Source organism: Rhinatrema bivittatum, chromosome 3 (assembly GCF_901001135.1).
Source record: "Rhinatrema bivittatum chromosome 3, aRhiBiv1.1, whole genome shotgun sequence".
Lineage (NCBI taxonomy): Eukaryota > Metazoa > Chordata > Amphibia > Gymnophiona > Rhinatrematidae > Rhinatrema > Rhinatrema bivittatum.
The window spans coordinates 300,303,744-300,322,785 of NC_042617.1; positions in this window are offsets into that span (position 1 = coordinate 300,303,744).

A 19,042-nucleotide genomic window follows, 5' to 3' on the forward strand; every position below is an offset into this window, starting at 1 on the left:
CAGGGAAATACAAGGTACAAACAATTGAACACCCACACACATAACCAAAATCAATATGTGTGTAGTTTTTATTTATTTTAGTTTAATCTTCATTTTTTTCGTTCATCAGTAAAGGATAAAAGTACAATGATAAAGCTAATCTCGTATCCAAAACTGATACAATGAGAAATGGACATGATTTATCACACTTACCAATTAATATTGTATTGGAGACCCGACTTGGACTTCCCTGCTCCGCGGGTTAGCCTATGTCATTGCATCAGTACCTTACTCGCTACCGAACCTTAACGACACCTGTGTAATTGGATATATTTTAGCATCATTTTTACGTGCCTCATTGTAAACCGTTGTGATGGTACCCATCTGAATGATGGTATAGAAAAAAGTTAAAATAAATAAATAAATAAACACCAGAGACTATCTGTGCTTCCCCGCTCCTCGGGGCAGTGCCTACGTTCTACATCAGAGACTGTCTTTGCTTCCCCGCTCCTCGGGGCAGTGCCTATATTCAAACACCGGTGATTGACGGTACTTCCCCGCTTCTCAGGGTTTACTACGTCATTACCTGGAGACCCGACTTGGACTTCCCTGCTCCGCGGGTTAGCTTATGTCATTGCATCAGTACCTTCCTCGCTACACAGCTCCGCCCCTCGGGGTTGCCTCAGCAGTATATCTCCTGCACTTCCTGCCTCACGCTTCCCGCTCCTTGGGCCTGCCTAGCACCACCCTCTCGGAGGTCTCTGCCCAGGTACTGCTCTCCAGCCCAACCTGCTTACTGTGGGGTTCCTCATTGCTGTGTATCTCACCCCGCTTCTCGGGACCTCCCCACAGATTCTCTCCCAGAGCTCCTGCTGTACCTGACTTCGCCCCCCGACGGTGTGGACCTGTGGGGCTCCTCCCCACAAGCGGTAACAACTCTCACCTCAGGCCAAGGGTCCACGAAATCCATAAACCATAACACATGCCAGCCATGAGCATCACAAAGGCATGCGGCCAGCCAGTCCATCTATTCTATATGATTTCACTTCTTGTTTTTCATCATCACATGCCTTTGCACCATGTGCATATTTTCGCCCACCACCAAAGAATAAAATACTATGTTATCTATTTTAAATCTGTCACTGATAAGAATGGACATGATGTATCACACTCACCAATGAGTAATTATAACAAACTATGTTACCATAAATTGTTGGCACCTGTTTAGTGGATAGAAATCAAGATATTTTTCCAACATTAATATTTGTGCCTTATTGTAAACTGTTGTGATGGTACCTAACTTAACGACGGTATAGAAAAGTTTTTAGATAAATAAATAAATGTTTTGCTACCTCCTTGCTTGTAGAAAGGCTTGTTCATTACCCGCTGTCTGACCACTGGTCAAGCATTCAAAGTAATGAACACCTTGGAAAGTGTTGCACTGCAAGTAGCTCACTGTCAAAGATGCTAGAAACACTAGTGAAATATCATTTGTTCATTGCAGCCCCTGACAAGCCCTTGCTAATCAGGAGCATAAAGTGACTGCCAAACCCAAACAAAAAAAAAATTTTGAAACATGATCTCCCTTGAAAAAGGTGGCAGGGCCGGGAACCACCCCCCAGCCCCACTGACCGCTTCCATTGAGGTCCTGGGTAGTAAAAAGGGCAGGGGGGGCTGACTACTCACCTCCTGCCCTTAAAAATGTTACCAGTCAGCTGTGAGATTACCGCCATATTGATGTCAAAATGCAGCCAGTGCCATTTTGTTGTACAGCTGTACAGACATCTGGTTGTACAATAAAATGGCACTGGCCAGCCTTAAGACCAGTGTCATTTTGACATCAGGCTCGAGTAAGCCTACAGGAAGGTCTGAGCAGGCTTCGGCTCTGGCCAGGGAGGCCTTGTGGAATCCACAAGGAAATCTGAGGTCAGGCCTGGGGAAGCCTCGGGTAGGGCCTTATGTCAGGCCCTGTCAGGGTCCAGGTAGGTTGGTGCTGCATGGCACACCTCTTTTCTTAGTTGGTGGCACTTGTGCACTACCATGCACTAATAGATGGTATGCCCCTGATGCCAATGTGAAGTCAAATGTTGCCCATCTGGAATGCCATCGCTGCATGGCGGCCTATTCAGGAGACGGTTCAAATGAATTTGCATAGGGAAAATCCTAATTTCATCTTTAGTCAGCTCGCTGCTGGAATTTTGCTCTTCAGTAGATACCTTGGGTCCATGCATTGTCTTGTACATTTATGTCTGCTTGCACAGTCGTGATGTTTATCCAGAGGTGTATTACCTGCAAGGAATTTTATTTGTTCAAGGGCTAGAACATTACAGAAACAAGAGCCCAGAAACAGGGAGCTAGAGCTTTTACAAACAGGAGGAAAACTGGGTCACATAGGCACAATATTTACAGATCATTAGGTAGTTCATTATATAGAGAGAGGTGTGGGGTTATGAGGATGATTCTGAGGATGCTGACTTTATCAAGGCAAATGAAGGCAGATAAGTCAATTGCAAGTGAGGTCCTTTAGTTAAGGAAATGAGTAACATGGGTCATTATTTCAAGCAAGCTTTTTCAGGAATTATTCAGATCATGTATCTCTTGAAGTGAAATTCTTAAAACCAGCCATGGAGCAATTTGCAAGCAAATAATTTCCTTTCGGCACAGCTCCAGTTTCCAGAGTTCTCTGAATCTGCTCAAAATCCAGGCCTTCAATGCATGCTTGTTATAAACTGATACAGGAACAAGAACTATGTACGGCTGGTAATGTCGTCAGTCAGAGCACAGCTATTAATAGCACTGCTATTAATTGCATCAGTAGCATGGGATCTTCTTAGTGTTTGGGTAATTGCCAGGTTCTTGTGGCCTGGTTGTGGCCTCTGTTGGAAACAGGATGCTGGGCTTGATGGACCCTTGGTCTGACCCAGCATGGCAATTTCTTATGTTCTTATGTTCTCTTTATGAAAATAAATCTTTCATCGGTATCACCGGCCAACTCTGTTTCCATTCTAAAGCAGAACAGTCAAAAGCCAGCAATTATTGCATTATCTTCCATGTTTGCACACCCAGAGATCTCCTTCTGTAGTTTGTAAAGTTTATGGGATATTTGTAACTACTAATTAATTTTTCCCTCTCTGCCTCAACAGACATCTAGTCCAACAGCTGTTAATCCGCTGGAGCAAAGCAAGCTTATGTATAATGAAATACGAGCAGTGCTTCCCACCGTCTCCAGCACCATCCTGGGTGCCACCAGCCTCAGTAGTCTTATTGTCACCTTCCCCACCTGTCTTCTTCCTGCCTCTTCACGGCCAAGTTGCTCTCTTGTTACTTGTTACATTGTATTTCTGCCACAGAAAGCTGATTGGGAGGGCAGTTTTCAAAAGCCGTTTGCCTGGGTAAATGCTTTGGGGTTTTTTAACACATTTTATGCTGCATAGACTTTAACCTACATTTTAGTGGAGGCGTTAAGCGGCAGGTGCGGATCTCTGCAAGTAACCATTACCTTAGGTAATTTTCAAAGGAGAGGCATGTGGGTTAACCTTCTCTTTGGTGTAAAATCCACACCTGCCCACACAATTTAGAAAATTGCCCCCACTATATTTTGAGACTGGACTTGTTTTCTTATCCAGGCAAATTGCATATGTAGGGATCTGTTCTGACTGCTTTTCACCTATAATTTCCTAGATACTGTCATTTTATAAAAAGAAAAGGTAATGTTTCTCTGTTTGCAGCAAATGTGCTTTTCAGAACCATGATATTTTATTTTCCATTCGAATGCATTTGTCTAATGCTGTAAAGGCAGAGTTCTTAGGAACGCAGAAAGAAATATGGCATAATGAAGAGAAAACTAAAAGAAGGAGATGTTAAAGGTCTCAGAGCGATGCAGAACAGTGAAGAGACAGGGAAGGACGCAGTATTAGAAAATCAGGAGGTAGCTGAGCCCTGTATTTACAGCAGAAATCTGGCTAAGTGAGCTCAAAAGCCAGCAAACTTGAGGTGCTTCCTTTGGTAAAATGAGGCTCTGTACAGTTTTAACAAAAGAAAACTAGGGGAAGTGCAAATACAGATGCTTGCTGACCTGTCCTTTAATCTTTTTCCCAGCTGCCTACATTTTGGCTTGTGAGCTTAGGGTATGAAGCATACATCCCTTTTTACTCAATTGTCAGCCACTTCCAGGTCCCAGATTGGCTAATGCTGGAGACAGGACGCTGGGGAAGGATGGACCATTGGTTTGACACAGCATGCTACTAATTTCGTAACATGGAAGGTAGAATGCAAAAAAAAAAAAGACAATCACTATGCAAGATATGTTTTATTAACCATGCCCCTCAACTATTAGAGATGGAAGAACCACTTCAGTAACAAGCCCCAGCAATTGCTGCTACTAATCTGGTTCTAGACCTTGGTACTCCAAGCAGTGACGATTAAAAGCTTGGATTCAATGCACATGAGGTAAAATGATGTAGATGTTCCAGCAGTCTTAACAGTGATTGATTAAACACTGGGAGTTCAATATTCAAAAGCCATTTAGATGGATAACTGAAAAGTTATTCGTTTACCTCTCATTTAACATTCATTCAGCCACTTATCCGTCTAAAATATAGCCGAATAAGTAGCTATCCGGCTATAATTTAGCCAGACAAAGAAGAGGCATTTCAGTGTCATTCTAGGGAGGGACTGAGATAGCCAGCTAACCTAGCTAGGTTAGCCGGATAATTTTAAACCCTCTGCTTTTAAAGATATCCAGATAAGTAGCACATTATCCAGCCAGACAAGCCGGATAACTTAAAAACCTAACTAGCTTATATTTAAAAATAGCCAGTTACCTTTTTTTAAAGTTATCTGGCTTCACCAATACCAGTCCTCGTTCCCCGGGGGGTTGAGCCTTTAGGTGCCGGGACCGGCTGGACTTAGGTGAGCCTCTTTATGTAGATATCGGGTTTAGTCCAGAGACAGCAGGTGAGAGATGGTACAGTCTTACACTGGACAAGGTAGTGTCCTGGAGACTTGGGCGCCAAAGGAACGGAGGCAGACAGGGGGCGCCCGAGCAAGAGCAGGCCGAAGCCTGACTAGACCAAGTCTAGGAAGTAATCTGGAGAGGCATCTAGGAACAGGCTTGAGTCAGGGCTGGCAGCAATCTGGAGGCAGTGGCAAGCAAGGCTGAGGTCTGATCACGGAGGTAGTCAAGCGTAGTCAAATGATGTGGAGGTCTGACTCTGGAGATAGGCAACAGCATAGTTAGGCGAAGCAGAGGTCTGGGTCTGGAGATAGGCAATAGTGTAGTCAGGCGAAGCAGAGGTCTAGTCTTGGAGAGGGTCAATGCCGTGGTCAGGCGAAGTAGAGATCCGGGCTTGTAGAGAGTCAATGGCGTGGTCAGGCGAAGCAAAGTCAAAGTCCGTGTAGGCAATCCGAGGAATGGAGTAAGACAGGAACCAGGGTCTAATGAGGAACAGAAATGCAGGAGTGAGATGAATCTCTAGGAGTCAACAAATACTCGACCAGCGAGGAGACCTAGCTTTGCAAAGGCAAAGCTAGGGAGCAGAGCCTGCACTTAAATACTGAAGCTCCGTTGACGTCATCATCCGGGGCCACGGCTAGGTTCCTGCCGTGGTCCCTACTAAAACATCAGTGATGCGCGCGCGCCTAGGGATGGGCACAGCGCTGAGTAGCAACGTCTCTCCATGGGCCATACAGAGAGGCCCGATGAGAAGCCTCTCTGTGGTGGCTGGACAGGGAACGCCAGGGACTGCAGCTGGGCTGGAGGCACCGGGGGAGGCCTGAGGTCGAAGCTGACAGCCCACCGCCGCCAGCGAGGAGTAACCAGGAGCTGGAGTCACTGTAGAAAGGTGAGGGGGCTGTGCCGCGGGTCTGCCATGGACAGCACGAGTAACATTTACATGGTGCTCAGTACAGGAGGAAAGGCATCTGTTTCTCTTTCTTTTGTGTTGCACTGTATATAGAGTTGATCTTCGGTTTCCATTTCAGTTTGTGTCTGCATGTTTCTGTTTCTAATTTGTGCTCCCCTATTTTGTATTATTTTTAACATTTTTTTTTATTTAACAATTTTTTCTATACCAGTGTATGGACCTAACCTTCACATCGGTTTACAATCTTTTTTAAAAAAAAACATAAAACCATATCATACATAAAAACAATAATAAATGACAATAGCAAGCAAACAAAACTACAAAATTTCTTATGATGAATCTTGCAAATACCAAAACACATTCCCTTCAATCAATACTTTATCATGTCTGCTCAGTTGTTATTCTCACCATAGGCTTGCTTGAATAGCCATGTTTTTAGAAGTTTTTTGAATTCTATCTGTCTGAATTCTAACCTTAGTTCCACTGGAAACATATTCCAAATCTTGGGGGCTTGCAGGGATAGTGCTCTTTCTCTTACTGCTGTTAATTTAGTAGATGATAGTGATGGACTTGCCAATAAACCTTTATTTGATTATCTCAAATTGCATTGTGGGATATGTAATCATATAGATGCAGTTAACCATTCCGAATTTTCAATATGTTTTGCTTTGTGTAGGATTGTTAAGACTTTATATTGTATCCTTTGTTCAATTGGAGGGGTCAGTCTGTGTTCTATATGTATGACTGAGTTGAGATATTCTGCTAATATGTATTGTCTGTGTGTTGGGATCCCTAAGTCTGGCTTGTTCTAATATTCCAATAGAAGGTGTATTGGTGTTCCAAGACCTGTAGTAATATTTCCAGTTAGGGTTGCTGCTGTTATGAGATGGGAAGTTTGCTACATAGATTCTGAGTGTTTTGGGGGGGTTTGCAGTCATTTGTGTTACTTCACTAACAGTCTGGCAGATGTCCGTGTTGTTGTTACTGAGGTGAAGCTAAAATTTCAGTTTTCTTTTTTGTATGGTGAATGCATGGGAAAATATCCTAGGTCTGCTGGGGGAATTTCTATGAATGTTTGTTATAGAACTGGAGATGCAGGGTTTATATTGAGATTCTGTCCCTTCCTGTATAGGCTCCAGACTTCTTTCTCATATCCATAGAGAAGAATTGGTTGATTGATGCTATAAAGTAATTTTAATGGTAGTTTTTTACTGAATGATTGAAACTAGTCAGGGTTTTTTAAACTGTATGAAAGGTCCTTGTGACTTTTTCATATTTTGTGCTTTATATCCATTTTAGGCAGGGGCCATGCTGTGGCAGTGGGTGTGATGGTGAAAATATAATTTGGGCTTGCCTCCCTTCATATTTAGCTTGCCTTGCCTTTTCACCAACTCCACCCACCCACCCTAACCATTTCTATTTAAAGATGCCATTACACAGAGACCAATCTTTGCTGACACAACAGACTCCTAAAATATATCCTCTAAAACCTCTGGTTGTTCCTGCTCCATGCCTCACTTCATGGTTCCTGCTCCTGCTCCAGCTCCAACATTCCTGCTCCACACCTGAGATTCTGGTCCTGCTTCAGTGAACATAAGAATATAAGAAACTACCATACTGGATCAGAGCAAGGCTCCATCCATCCCAGAATTCTGTTTCCAACAGAGGCCAAACCAGGCTACAAGAGCCTGGCAATTACACAAACACTAAGAAGATCCCATGCTACTGATGCAATTAATAGCAGTGGCTATTCCCTAAGTAAACTTGATTAATAGCCGTTAATGGACTTCTCCTCCAAGAACTTATCCAAACCTTTTTTGAACCCAGCTACATCGAATGCACTAATCACATCTTCTGGCAACAAATTCCAGAGCTTAATTATGTGTGAGTGAAAAAGAATTTTCTCCGATTAGTTTTAACTTCATGGAATGCCCCCTAGTCCTTATCCAAAAGAGTAAATAACCGATTCACATCTACCAGTTCTAGACTTCTCATGATTTTAAAGATCTCTATCGTATCCTGCCTCAGCCGTCTCTTCTCCAAGCTGAACAGCCCTAACCTCTTTAGCCTTTCTTCACAGGGGAGCTGTTCCATCCCCTTTATCATTTTGGTCGCACTTCTCTGTACCTTCTCCAGTGCAACTATATCTTTTTTGAGATGTGGTGAACAGAATTGTACACAGTACTGAAGATGTAGTCTCACCATGGAGCGATACAGAGGCTTTATGACATTTTCCATTTTATTCACCATTCCCTTCCTAATAATTCCTAACATTTTGTTTGCTTTTTTGACTGCTGCAGCATACTGAGCTGACAATTTCAATGTATAATCCACTATGATGCCTAGATCTTTTTCCTGGGTGGTAGCCCCTAATATGAAACCTAACATTGTGTAACTACAGCAAGGGTTATTTTTCCCTATATGCAACACCTTGCACTTGTCCACATTACATTTCATCTGCCATTTGGATGCTCAGTCTTCCAGTCTTGCAAGGTCCTCCTGCAATTTATCACATTGTACAGGTACATTGACGATATTTTTTTAGTTTGGGTTGGAACAGATATACAATTTTTTGTTTTCTTAGATTGGCTAAATAGCTGTGACAATAATCTTCAATTTAATTTTGACATACAAAGTTGTAGTATCCCGTTTTTGGACATTCTGGTTTCTGTTTCTAATAATCATTTTACTACCACTATTTTTCTTAAACACACTGACAAAAACACCCTTTTACAGAACAAAAGTTGTCATCCACGTTTTCTAAAACAAAATATCCCTACAGGACAATTCCTAAGGTTACGCCGGCTTTGTTCTTCTAAAGAAGAATATATGACCCAAGCTAAGCAGATGCTGGCACGGTTTACCCAGCATGGGTATCCGTATAAGATTCTGAAACAGGCTTAAAAGTGTGCTCTCTATGTTAATAGAGACTTTTTGTTTTTACCACGTAATGTTTCCGAGGATGGATCAATTAATTGTATTTTACCATTTTCAGTACAAAGCAAGACTATTTCAAATCTTATACGGAAGCATTGGCTAGCATTATCTTTGGACCGTTTTTTTCAATCTACCCTCCGGTTTACATACCGAAGGGGAAAAAATTTAAAGGATATGTTGGTTCATGCAGTATCAAGTCCGACAAGTGGTTTTGACATTGGTGGCCACAAACCATGTGGTCACTGTACAGTATGTCCTTTAACATCAACTATGTCTGAATTCATTCACCCTAGTACTTCCAGGATTTTTACGCTTCGAGGTTCATCAGACTGCACCACCACAGGGGTGGTATATGTAATTTCTTGTCCGTGTAAAAAATTATATGTAGGCAAAACAAAACGGATGATAAAAACTCGTATAATAGAACACAGATCAAACATAAAGAATCATAGGGAGAATGAACCGCTGGTTGAACATTGGATTCAACAACAGCATCAGATACTGGACTTAAAATTCTTTGTTTTGGATGTGGTTCGGCCCTCTGTGCGGGGCGGTAATTATTCTGAATTACTTATCCAGAGGGAACAGAAGTGGATCTACCTCCTTGACACAGTGACCCCTGGTGGCCTTAATAGTGATTTAGAGTGGAGTTACTTCACGTAAGTAACCTAACTTACCTGCTGTGATCTGATTGGCTCTTTTCATTCTTGGACTTCTATTGGTTGATAAGATTTCGCGCCAGAATGGGGCTCAGCGTTTAAATGCCGGCCCTTTGATATTGTATTTGCACTCCCTGTTACTCGGTTGCTGAATTTTCTGAAGGTATGTTACATGTATAAGACCATTGAAGTGTATGCCGTTCTGTACCTATGATATATTAGGATCCATGTTAAATGTTGAAAATTTATTTGTAGATTGTGTGACTATACGGTGTTGTCCCTCCCAACAAAGCCAGTGGGCGAAACACGGGGTCCGTGTCGGGGGACCCCTACCTGCAATTGGAACCATACGTAAAAATTGACAGTGGAGTTGCCATTTATACTTTTCTCAAATAAATATATTTGGATCCAATGAGCTATTCTGCACTTGTTGTTTGACTGGACTTTTGATTGAAAGTGCAGTCCAGCCCGTGTGGTGTTTTGGTAATTGAAATCTCCCATTATTATTGCACTGCCAAATTGGTTAGCTTCCCTGATTTCTCTTAGCATTTCTTCATCTGTCTGACCATTTTGTCCAGGTAGATGGTAGTATACTCCTATCACTATACTCTTACCCAACACCCATGGGGTTCCTTCAGAACCCTGGAATGCATACCATCCAGTCCAGGTGATTTGCTATTCTTTAATTTGTCAATCTGGCCTACTATATCTTCCAGGTTCATAGTGATTTGGTTCAGTTTATCTGACTCATCACCCTTGAAAACCATCTCTGGAACTGGTATCTCCCCATCATCCTCATTAGTAAACACAGAAGCAAATAATTCATTTAGTCTTTCTGCAATGGCCTTATCTTCCCAAGAGCCCCTTTAACCCCTCGGTCATCTACTGGTCCAACCAACTCCCTCATGAGATTCTTGCTTCTTAGCCTGCCTTATCAATGTTTTACACTTAACTTGACAATGCTTATGCTTTTTCCTATTTTCTTCAGATGGATCCTTCTTCACATTTTTGAAGGATTTTTTTTGGCTAAAATAGTCTCTTTCACCTCACTTTTAAACCATGCCAGTAATCATTTTGCCTTCCTTCTGCTTTTCTTAATGTATGGAATACATCTGGACTATGCTTCCAAGATTGTATTTTTAAACAATGTCCATGCCTGTGGTATACTTTTAACCTTAGCAGCTGTACCTTTCATTGTTTCTCTAACAATTTTCCTCATTTTATCAGTTTCCCTTTTGAAAATTTAGTATTAGAACTGTAGATTTACATATTGTTTCCCTTCTAGTTATGTTCAAATTTGATCATGTTATGATCACTGTTGCCAACTGGCCCCACCCCCATTACCTCTCTCACCAAATCCTGCATTCCAGTAAGAATTAAATCTAAAATAGCTCCCTCTCTCGTTGGTTCCTGAACTAATTGCTTCATGAAGCAGTCATTTATTCCATCCAGGAACTTTATGTTTCTAGCATGTCCTGATGTTACATTTACCCAGTCAATATTAGGGTAATTAAAATCTCCCATTATTACTGCACTGCCAAATTGGTTAGCTTCTCTGATTTCTCTTAGTATTTCATCCTCTGTCTGACCATTTAGGCCAGGTGGACAGTAGTATACTCCTATCACCAGGCGGTCCTCACATTCACCAGCCACCCAGCTATATACATTTCTAATAATCAAATCACCAACCATGATGGTCAACCTAACTCTTCCCTCCTGGGCAGTAGCCATGGGAGACTTGTCCTCAGTGCGAGAGGACAACTGGAGAGCAGGTCCTTGCTACAGGATCACTTCCTCCTACACCAGGGTGATGATCTCCAGCCAGGAGACCTTTTTGATCCAAGGCAGCACCTGGGCTGTCAGACTGGATTTGGGACTTGGCTACTATGTCCCTGAAGGTCTCATCAATGTACCAGCTCCTTCAGATCTGCCACTCTAGCCTCTAGAGTGCTTCAGATCCTGGTCTTATTCCAGCATTGCCATTGCCTTTATACATGAAAGCTTTCTCCTTCTCTTCTCTACTGAATTGCCAGTATACTGTTTCACAAGGCTCAACTATTACTCAAATAGCTGCCCTGAATCTCATTACCTAGTCTTTCCAGGTACACATTTCCGTTTGTAATAGTCATCTACAGCCTAATGTACCTAACAGTTTGTGGCAGCCCAAAACAAGAGGCTAAATCAGAATGGAACCTGTGGTAGAAATGCCCATAATAAAAATGGACTTAGTAAATGCCATCAAATGATGCAGAAACAGCTCCACAGTTTCTATAAAAGTATCAGTACCCTGCAGGATCCCAACTGAGGCCAAGCCAAATGGCCTGTCCCACCTGTCAACCCACTCACAGGAACTTGAATACTACTTCCAGAAACATTTGATTGGACAAGAAAGGAATTCTGAAGTTTTCTCATGCAGTACAGAGTCCTTTCTGATTACAAACACATATGTACAATATGGATTCCATATAGGTAAGCTTACTTATCAGTTTGCTTTCAAAGAAGGCCCTCACCTGGGTCATCCGACTGTAACAGGAACATTGTACAAAGCTGGACTACCTGGACTAATTCATAGCTGTCATCCCCCAGGCCTTTGAGGAACTGGATCCAATCATACATGCAAAAATTAGTCTGATGCATCTCCATCAAGTCCAGTGAATTGTGGTAGAGTAACTCAGCAGTTTCCACAGCTGGATCACTGATTTAGACTGAAATAAATCAGTGCACTGGACACACTTTAGAGGAGATCTTGCTAGTCATATAAATAATGAGTTGTCATAGCTGGACTCTATTGATCAGAACTGATAGAAACCTGATAAGATGGAATAGAACCAAGAAATGAGAATCCCCTGGTCTCAAGAAAAGCAATTTGTTTTTTATTGGGCAGCGAACTCCAGATGAGCCCATGATAATTGATAGCACAAGGCATCAGCTGTCAGTAGATAAAAAAAGAGATGCCATCAAGAGGGCCTCTGGCTCTACTGTGGGCTTGCAATATACCATCAAGCCAACTGCCCCAATAGGCTAGAGACTTGCTGACCACCCAAAGGGGAAAGGACAATCGCACTCCCCCCCCCCCCCCCCCCGCCAGTAAAATGGTGGAAGGTAGGTCAACCACTAAGAAGTCCTCTTAGACCAATAAAGTTCCTGGGAACTCAGACTCAAATTTCAATCTGGTTGTCTTAGAAGGAAGAGAAACAATAAGTCCTTATCATGACTAATTCAGGAGCCTCAGTTAGTTTCAAGGATCTCATTCCTTAAGAGAAAGGGACAAGAATAGCAATGGAAACTATTGATGGCTTCCACTTATCATCAGAGCCAGTGACTAAGAAAACCTATCTTCTGATAATAACAACAAATTACTACAAGAAGGTAATATATTTCAGCCTCAACAATGCTCCATGTTTCTCAGTCATTTTGGGATTACCATGGTTGGAATGTCATGACCTGCAAATTTGTTGGAAGAATACCAAGTAACCTTCAACTCCATTTTCTGTCAACAGAATTGTTTTCCCTTTTTAGAAGAGAAGGACAATGAACTATAAGAGCTACTCTAGCTTACACTTGGTTTTAATCACATTTTGACAAGTAGGAAGGTTTGACTGAAAAGAGGCCATCAACAATGGTTGGTATACATATGGCCCTCAACAATGGTTAGAATACATATCCAGCACAGCTCACTGCTTCAACGGCAGGGGGAATGAAGAAAAGAGGATTTACATTCAGACAACAACCAGCAAGGACTAAATTGCACAGGTTGGGTAAACAAATAAGCGTGGGAGTAGCTTGCTTATTGCGGCGGTTACTACTCCTAACCAATTAAGCTAGATACTTCACTTAGATGCAGCTCCAGCACTGCTCTCTACATCAATGGTGGGGGTGGAAGGTAACTAGAACTAAAAAGTTACTAATAAGGGCCAAGAGTAACAGATGTGTGAGAAAAATAAGTGTGAAAGCTTGCTGGGCAAACTGGATGGGCCGTTTGGTTTTCTTCTGCCATCATTTCTATGTTTCTATGTTTCTATGGTATAACAGTCAATGCCAGCCCTGAAAACAGCCTATTTTGGTGGTGATCCTGACATCCGTGGCAGTCTTCAGGCATTTTTAGTTGTTCTCAGTTTACTTGGGGGAAGCAGTCAAAAAAGACTCTCAGCCAACATGTGTCATGGATGCTTTTGCATTGGCCCCAGAGATCTGGTCAAGCTGAATCTACCCACTCTGTTTCAGTCACTTCTGCTAAATCTGGATTGGATCACATGAATTTGACACAAGAAACTGGTCATCTCCTACAATGAGCATAAGTGTCGATGCACTCTTAGCACCAGAGAGGTGTAGCTCAAATACATATCAATCTTAGCTAGGCCAAGAGAACAGGAAAGCATAACCTGCTTCCCTTTTCTTTTATAATAATGATGGTACCTGTGAAAAAGGTACTTAAGTCTGACTTCCTCGGTCATGCTCATGCAGGGCTGACTTGTTCAACTCTCCCTACCATTACTGCTGGGCACAACCAAACTATAAACTCCCTTCTTCAGATAGTTCAGAGGTGAAACCTGACAGCTCTTTTCCTTCACATCTCTAAACTTGGAAAGCTTGAGAACTACATCCTCTGGTAGAAACCATTCATAGCACTATACCAGATAATGTATTTACATTCTCTGGTATAGTGCTATAGGTCAGTAAAGGAAAATGACTTTACATTCACTTTTTTGTGAATCAGAAAGATGACATAAGCTCCTCAAACAGTAAATATGTTGGTAAGCTTAAGTGGCTGAAAAAAACAGAAGTGGGTGGCACCTTATGGACTATCCAATATATTGAGGCATGAGCTTTCGAGGAACAGAGTCCACTTCGTCAGAGGTGGCTACGAGGGCCAGGGCTATAGCATTTCATGTAAGCTATTCTTGAGAGTAGAAAAACATCTGACTGGGATGGATTAAGTCTCTAGAGGCAGGGGAATAAATTAGATGTCCCCTTGAGGCCTCTTTCAGCCCCGTCTTCTTCATTTCTATGATAATAAGGCAATAGTATTTCCTTTGAATACCGTCATCAGCACAACATATTATAACATTTCACCCTTGAAGTAATAATGTTCTAGATTTGTCAGCATTCACAAGCTTCATGTCAGAGCACACAGATGATGATTTTCAAAGCTGCTTATGCAAATAAATAGTGATTTACGCATGTAAATTAGCCTTCTGAAAATCACCCTCCCTCAATAGGACTAAAAGTGCGTGTAATTGCTCCATAATGTGTGTACTTTTAGCTGCAAGTGCGGGCATGTTCTGAGTGGGATTGGAAAATAACACACTTAGAGCCTGATTTACTAAGCTTTTTGTTCCATAGATGTAGAATGGGAGAAAAGCCTCGGTAAATCAGGTCTACACATGGCCTTTTCAAGTCTACACATGGTCTTTCCCATAGAAAATGTATCCACTTGAAAAGCAAGTGCAAAAGTCCATGGGAAAGGGAAAGTATGCATAGACCTTCTGGACAGTCCAAGAAGTACTGGGGTCACACTCAGACCTAGGGCTAAGTCCCTGAACTCAGTCCCAAAGGTCTATACCATCCCGGGGTGAATCAGGGGAGGATAGACCTCCAGGGCCCAAAGCTTATGGAGGACTCCTCTTCTCTGGGTTGTACTTGCTGTTAAATATGGGTAGGTGCTGAATATAAACAGACTGGACACTCTGGAGCTGGGCCTTTCATAATTAAAGTCTACTGCAGGGATTTCTACACAATCAGGGGCATCATACACATGTGATTCTGGTTACAGCCATGTCCCAACTTAACCCCCACTTCTCAGATTCTGTGCACATGTCCCATATTATTGGGTCCTCCAGGGCTTGGAATGAGAAGTCTCCCAGGTGGGCCAGGGGTCTCCCTGTCACAGCAGAATCCCTTCCCAGACAATACCCGCGTTCCAAATGCACTTCCAGTTCCCCACAACTCCCAATTCTCTCCTCCTTCTCCGAGGCAGAGACTCCAGTGGTGGTCTCCTGATGAATATCTACTCACAGTTCTCTTCAGAAGGTAACAGGAATCTTTCAGGATGAAAGGCTGAGGAAGCAGGAAGAAACAAGTCTCTTCTTCTCCCCACTCTTGGGCAGGAAGGGCAGCAACAAAAAAAAAAAAATATATATATATATATATATATATATATATATATATATATATATATCTTCACTTGTTGCATTCGGCGGTCCATGGACTAACCCCACGAACCACTGCTCTCACCTTCCAGGTCGGGACCTGGTCTCAATGAAGTCTCTCCGTGGTGGGGATGCTGCTCCTCCCCTCGGCTGGCTTCTGCTTCTTTTTTGCAGCAATTGCGCCAGCTTCCTTCACGGCTGGACGGCCGCTGACTCTGCTGCCGCATCTCCCCTAGGCATGCGCTTGGCTGTCGCTGGGGAATTTAAAAAGCCTGCAGCAGGAAAAGCCCCCACAGCACAGGTTGATGACATTACACCCCAAGACCTATAAAAGGTCTTCAGACATCACCTCCTCACTTTGGCAGCAGGTCTCCCTACCGTTTGGTAGTGCGTGTTGCCTCCAATGTCTCTTTGTCTCCAGTACCTGTGTTCTTCACCTTCAGTTCCAGTGGTCCTTATCTTCATTCATCTGTTCCAGCATTCTTGTTTGTTCTTCAGTTCCAGTGGTCTTTGTCATCGTTCATATTCCAGCATTCCTTGTCTTGTTCTTCAGTTACCTTGGTCTTTGTCTTTGTTCGTCAGTTCCTGTGGTCAGTTCTTCAGCTCATCCACATCTCTCGTCTGCCCACCTGTCCTGCTACTTGCCTTTTCTGCCCTGCCTTTCCATCCCACTTTCTCTTCAGACAGATACTCGGTATTGATCACTGCCTGCCTCCTGGACATTCATGAATGCTGCCTGCCATTGACCTCTGCCTGCATACGGATTTGCCTGACCTATCTCCACTCCAATCCAGTGACCCACGACGGATCTCACTACCATCCGCAGAGGCCCCCACCTAAGACCTACTGGCCCTAACATCTAAAGGCTCAACCCAAGGGGAACATGGGCTGGTAAAGGCAAAGCTCCAGATGGGCCTTTGCCTCATCCAGATCCACCTACCGACAGTGGGGACCTAGAGGGCTCCTCCCTGCAGGTTGCGCCAACTCCTCAGTCCAAGAATCCATGACTTCAACATCACTCAAATATCTCTCTCAAACCATGGTCACTTTGTCCATTTAGTGGGTGTAAGATGGAACTAAAGAGCTCCTTTCCTCCCAATCCTTCCCAGAGATAGAGAGATTTTCCCTTCTTGAGACAGAACCAGGATGTCCAGGACAAATAAATGCCAAACAATAAAAATATTCAAAATTCCTCAATACATTACCAAAAGACCAAGGCAACTCCTTCAAGCCAGGTTAAGAACATTCGAACATAAGAAGTGCCAGGCTGGGTCAGGCAAGGTCCATTGAGCCCAGCATTCTGTCTCTGACAATGGCCAGTCTGGGTCATGAGTACCTGGCAGATCCCCAATAGTTGATCTATTCCTTATATTTCACTTCCAAGGATAAGAGCTGGCTTTTCCCAAGACTACCTGGCTAAGAACTGTTTATTGACTTTTTCCTTTAGGAACCTCTCCAATCCTCTTTTGAACCCCATTATGTTAGTTGCCTTGACCACATCCTACAGAAACAGATTCACACACCTCTCCTCGACAAGAAATCGCGGCTTTCTCGATAGCAGGGCCATCCCTCTGGAACACCATGCCCCCTGACCTCCGCACCGAGCCATCTACACAGACATTCAAAATAATAATAAAAACATGGCTGTTCAAACAAGCATTTGAATACCCCCCCTTCCAATTTCGCCATCAAGCCCCCCCCCCCCATTTACCGCTTAATATCACCTGTTAACTATACTCCTTTCCTCTTGTACATAGTTATATATTCTCAGAAATGAATTTAGTTACTTCCTTCCCTGCTAATTTATTTCTGTGCTACTTTCTGAACCAAATCCACTATACATATGTTAACACCCCTCCCTTAACACATTATTGTTACTCTCTATTATATCATCTTCTCTCATGTTAATTATATATCATGCCAACTGTTCCATGAAACGTTATTGTTTTTGTAAACCGATAAGATGTGCAAACGGTTATCGGTATATAAAAGCTATTAAATAAATAAATTGTGCACTGAGGGGTAGATTTTAAAAGAAGCGCGATCAGCCTACTTTTGCTTGCGCATCAGACTCAAGCAAAAGTACGCTGGATTTTAGTAGATACGAGCGGAGCCGCGCGTTCCACTAAAATCCTGGATCGGCGCGCCGCAAGGCTATTCGATTTTGTATAGCCTGCGCGCGCCGAGCCGCGCTGCCTCCCCCCGTTCCCTCAAGGCCGCTCCGAAATCGGAGCGGCCTCGGAGGGGGAACTTTCCTTTGCCCCTCCCCTCACCTTACCCTCCCTTCCCCTACCTAACCCACCCACCGGCCCTGTCTACACCCCCCCCTTACCTTTGTCGGGGGGATTACGCCCTCCCGGAGGGAGACGTAAATCCCCGCGCGCCAGCGGGCCTGCTGCGCGCCGGGCCGCGACCCTGGGGGCGGGTACGGAGGGCAGCCGCCATGCCCCGTACCCGCCCCCAACACGCTTGTCGACACGCCCCCGCAACGCCGCGCCGCTCCGGCCCCGCCCCCCCCCCGACACGCCCCCCTCCGAGAAACCCCGGGACGTACGCGAGTCCCGGGGCTCTGCGCGCGCCGGGAGGCCTATGTAAAATAGGCCTTCCCGGCGCGCAGGGCCCTGCTCGCGTAAATCCGCCCGGTTTGGGCGGATTTACGCGAGCAGGGCTCTGAAAATCCGCCCCTGAGTGAAAAATACTTTCTACAATTTGTTTAAATCTGCTGGTTGCTAGTTTCATGGAGTGTCCCCTAGTTCTAATGTTGTTTGAAAAGGTAAATAACTGATCCCTTTCTACCTGTTCTACCCCACTTATGATTTATAAATTTCAATTATATCCACTCTCAGTCATCTCTTTTCCGAGCTAAAAAGCCTTAATCTGTTTATTCTTTCTTCAATTTTGATGTTCTTCTCTGTACCTTTTCTATGTCTGCAAAGTCATTTTTGAGATGGGACAACCAGAACTGCACACAATACTCAAGGTGCAGTCCCACCATTGATCTGTACAAAGGCATTATGATATTCTCAGTTTGTTCTCTATTCCTTTCCAAATAATTCCTAACTTCTATTTGACTTTTTTTTTACCACCTGCCACACTGAGCCAAATATTCAAGATATTGTCCACCAGGATTCCCAGGTCCTTTTCCTAACACAGAGCCCAGCATTGTGTACCTTTTGTTGGGATTATTTTTCCCTACATACATCACTTTGCATTTGTCCACATTAAATTGCACTCTGCCCATCAGAAGCCAGTCTTCTAGTCTCACAAGGTCCTTCTGCAGTTCTTCACAATCCACTGCTGTGGACCAGAGAGCTAGTGCTGCCTCCTTCCTAACCCTGGAGACATAAGCTCATTAGGCCTGGCCCATCAGGACCAGGGGATCAAAGAAAATATAGTTTCTCCTCTGACTACCAACAATGGCACACAGACCTCTTTCTCTGCCTTCTCTTGTGCA